This window comes from Gekko japonicus, unplaced genomic scaffold (genome assembly GCF_001447785.1).
Source record: "Gekko japonicus isolate JY-2015 unplaced genomic scaffold, Gekko_japonicus_V1.1 scaffold4762, whole genome shotgun sequence".
Taxonomy (NCBI): Eukaryota; Metazoa; Chordata; class Lepidosauria; order Squamata; family Gekkonidae; genus Gekko; species Gekko japonicus.
In genome coordinates, this window is record NW_015159853.1 from 37,036 (window position 1) to 41,761 (window position 4,726).

Genomic DNA, 4,726 nt, shown 5'->3' on the forward strand with positions numbered 1-4,726 from the left:
CCAGACCGGGGGGAATGGTATCTCGGGGAACTTTTAAGAAGACCAGCAACATTTTATTTCAGGTAGAAGCACACTTTTTCTTCAGAGAGAGAGGGGGGAGGGAGGGAGGGAGCCAGGGGCAGCATGCCAGAAAAAGAGAGAGAGAGTCCTGTGTTTAAGACCAAAAAATGTTTTGTTCCAAGTATGAGAGAGAGACCATTCCATGGCACTTGGAGAGATTCTCCCTTTCCATTTCTCACAGATGGGCGGGGGGGAACCTAACAGCACAGCTTGCATTCCTTATTAGTGAAAGGGAGCAAGAGTATAGGAGCACCTCAATGACTAACAAAATTTGTGGCAGGGCATGAGTTTTCAAGAATCACTGCTCACGTCTTCAGATACAGCTGGAATGTGAGTCCATCTGTCCTTATATCCTGGAGAGTGAAGTGATTTCAGACACCAAAAGACAATAGCAGGCATTGGTAATGAGAGAAGAAATCTAGGTCTCAAATCAGTCCAGGAGTTTGCATTGTCTTGAGCTTCATGATCAGTTGCAATTCAGCAGTCTCTCTTTCTAATCTCCCTTTGAAATCCCTACTCTTAGGTCAGCAACGGAATGTCCTGGACGGTTAAAATGTTCCCCCACTGGTTTTAGAATGCTGTGGTTTCTAATAGTGGTAGAAAGAGTAAGAGTCCAGTTAACACCTTTAAAGACTAGCAAAATTGTGGTAAGGTATGTTCTTTTGTGAGTCACTGCTCACTTCTTCAGACTTAATTCCATTTATTTTTTGCATCCTCCTGGACTGAATCTTCCTGTACCAAATTGAGACTTAGGTTTCCTGTCTCATTACCAGTGCTGGTATCTCCACACCTCTGTATAAAGCGCTTAGGACTCTTTAGCTTGGAGAAAAGATGACTGAGGGGTGACATGATCGAGGTTTACAAGATGGAAAAGAACAGGTAGAGAAAGAGATACTTTTATCCCTTTCTCATAATACAAGAACTCGTGGGCACTCCATGAAATTGCTGAGCAGTCGGGTTAGAACGGATAAAAGGAAGTACTTCTTCACCGAAAGAGTGATTCACACATGGAATTCACTGCCACAGGAGGAGGTGACGGCTACAAGCATGGACGGCTTCAAAAGGGAATTAGATAAGCATATGGAGCACAGGTCCATCAGTGGCTATTAGCCACAAGGTATAGATAGGGGCTCTGGGGCAAGTGATGCTCTGTCTTCTTGGTGCTTGGGGGGGGGGGGTCAACAGGGGGAGGGCTTCTAGTGTCCTGGCCCCACTGGTGGACCTCCTGGTATTGAATTATTTTCCTGACCTAAACTCTACCCATCAAATTCACACAGGTGCCCCAATCGCACCCAGGTATGATAAGTCCTTACCACAGGAGAGGGCATCTGGGGCACGCTCCACCGCCTGCGCCCTCTGCCCTTGCTCCAAGGAAGCTCCTTCCGCCTCAGGGAACATAGCTTCTGTCTTCAGGGATGGTGCCCACATCTGAAACAGCAGCGAAGGAGAGGGGTAAGAGGTGGAATGGAAAAGAGGCCAAGGAATGGATCCTGTCCCACTCGCAGACTCTGCACCCCCTTCCATCAGCAGACCTGGTGAGTCATCTGGAGGGATCAGAAATTCTCTCGTAGAAAAGGCTGCTGAAGGAGGTAATTAAATCTCCAATTTGGATGATTAACACTTGAATAGATGTCTGGCAAGGAATCTTTAAGCTAAGTCCAGATATCGTTGCTTGAATTGGACATATCTGGAGGCAGGGCTCTTTTCGTACAAAAAACCCAGCAGGAACTCATTAGCATAATAGGCCACACCAAACAGCAGGAACTCATTAGCCTATTAGGCCACACCCCTGACAGCACAGCTCAATAGCATATTAGGCCGCACCCTCATGTTACCAGAAGTGTGATCATCCAGCCACACCCACCTTTTGCTTCTTATTCTGTTTACTTTATTTGTTGTCAAAACCCAGGGCTTTTTTTGTAGCAGGAACTTCTTTGGATGTTAGGCCACACACCCCTAATGTAGCCAATCCTAATGAGTTCCTGCTGTTGGGTGTGGCCTGTTATGCTAATGAGTTCCTGCTGGGCGTGGCCAACTCGGGAGCCAGCCGGAACTCCGTTCCTGTGCGTTCCTGCCCCAAAATAGCCCTGTCTGGAGGGAATCCCCTCACCTGTTCTGCCTGACGCTTCTCCTCTGCCTGGCTCAGGAGGAAACCTTCGGCCAGGGCCACCGCCTGGGAACTGGTCTCCGGCCCACATCCTCTGACCCAGCCCTGCATTTCCTGGGGCAGGAGAGTCAGGAACTGCTCCAGGATCACCAGGTCCAGGATCTGCTTCTTGGTGTGCCTCTCTGGCTCCAGCCACTGGCTGCAGAGTCCATGGAGCTGGCTGCAAACCTCTCGGGGCCCATCGGCCTCATGGTAGCGGAACTGCCGGAAGCGCTGGCCATGTACATCTGAGGTTATGCTGTCCTTAGCCAGGATCTTTGGTACTGCTGTTTCCCAGGATTCAACACCACTCCCAGTTTTGGTGGATTGGAGGCCTTTCCTTGCTCTCTTGCCAGTTCCCGGTCCTTCTGGGTTCTGCTCTTCCATCTCTTTCCCCTTCTCTTGGGTCCCCCTCTGACTACGTAAGGATGCCTTCAGTCACTTGGCTATGAAGAGAGGCCTCTCTCTGAGGGGGGAAGGAGAGACACAGACAGACACATCTGAAATAAAAGAGAACGGAGATACACCACTGAACACCAGAAAGCTTCATATGAGAATTGCCCTGGTAGATCAGAACAAAGATGCTTCTTGTGGTTAATATCATGTTTCTATATTACAAACTAAGGTATTTGAGATCTGCCTCCATGGTTCTTTGGAGTGTCTCTGCTTGGCTCTTTAACGGTGTCAACAAGCTGAGCCTCTCCTGACATTGACTCTGTAGAGAGCCAGTTTGGTGCAGTGGTTAACTGCGCGGACTCTAATCTGGGAGAACCGGGTTTGATTCCCCACTCCTCCACTTGCACCTGCTGATGTGACCTTGGGTCAGTCACAAGCTCTGGCACAGCTGTCCTTGAAAAAGAGCAGTTTCTGTCAGAGTTTTCTCAGCCCCACCCACCTCACAGGGTGTCTGTTGTGGGGAGGGGAAGGGAAAGGAGTCTGTAGGCCGCTCTGAGACTCCAAGTGAAGGGCGGGATATAAATCCAATCTCTTCTCTTCTTCTGTCTGTCCTCGGGGCTAATTCTTAAGGAAAACCCCAAAAGGACAAGAGGGACTGAGGACCCCTTGACCAATGTAGGCATCTCTTCGACAGGCCTGAAGCCTTAGGCAAGAGCCCTGTCCAAGCACCCAGCTTATGAGAAGTGGCAGGAGTGTGTCTGTGTGAAGAACGAGCAGCTGAGATGGCGAGAGAAAGGGAGACGGGCTGAGATTTGGCTCAAGAGTGCTGAGGCACGGGAACGCTCCCTCTGGGCCTCCGATGTGGGGTAGTGGGCCTCCTATTCTGGGGGAATCTCCCTGGCTTCCGCCCTCGCCCAGCTCTGCCAGGATATCTGTCATTAAAGCTCAGAGTACCAAGACACATGGAGCTGCGGTGGCTCAAGTGGTTAAGACGCTGAACTGCAGGCTGTGGAAGGTCAGTAGTTCAGCAGTTCGAGACCCGAGTGTGCCGCATGACGGAGTGAGCTCCCCTCTCTAGTTCCAGCTCCTGCCAACCTAGCAGTTCGAAAGCAAGAAATTGCAAGTAGATAAATAGGTACCACTCCGGTGGGAAGGTAACAGCGTTCTGTGTGCCTTGGTGTTTAGTCATGCCGGCCACATGACCACGGAAACGTCTTCAGACAGCGCTGGCTCTTCGGCTTTGAAGGAGATGAGCACCGCAACCCTAGAGTCGGACTCGACTGGCTTTCGAGCAAAGGGAACCTTTACCTTTTCTTTACCTTACCAAGACACACGAGAAGGCTCCAGGGCTTTCTTCTTCCAAGGGGAAAAAGACCAGGTAAACAGCATCCCTTGGAAGTTCTTTTTTCCAGAAGAAGGGCGGAGGTCACAAGTCTTTCATCCAGAGAAGAATCGTAGTTTTCTCCTGGCCCCATATTTGAACTCACCCTGACAGAAAGGACCGTTTCCCAGAGTCCAGCCTCTTTGGGGAACAAGCCCAAGCCCAGGCCTGGAACAACTTTGGATGGCTTTGGTGTCATGGTGAAGTGGGCGGACTCTAATCTGGGAGAACCGGGTTTGATTCCCCACTCCTCCCCTTGCACCTGGCTGTATGACCTCGGGCAAGCCCTAGTTCTGATAAGAGCTGTCCTTGAAAAAAGAGCAGTTTCTGTCAAGAGCTCTCCCAGCCCCCAACTGCCTCACAGGCAATGTTCCCTCTAAGCTGAGTTAGTGTGAGCTAGCTACGGCTAGCTACGGCCTACGGCTCACACATTTTTGTCTTCCCTCAGGAAGGAGGGCTCCAGAGCAAACTAATTTATGCAGCGGCCAAATCGCTCGCTCACCACTGTAGTGCCAGTAGCTCACAAAGTAGAATTTTTGCTCTCAAGACTCCACAGCTTAGAGGGAGCATTGCTCACAGGGTGTCTGTTGTGGGGAGGGGGAGGGAAAGGAGTTTGTAAGCTGCTCTGAGACACCTCTGGGTAGTGAAGGTAAAGGTAAAGGTTCCCTTGCTCGAAAGCCAGTCGAGTCCGACTCTAGGGTTGCGGTGCTCATCTCCGTTTCAAAGCCGAAGAGCCAGCACTG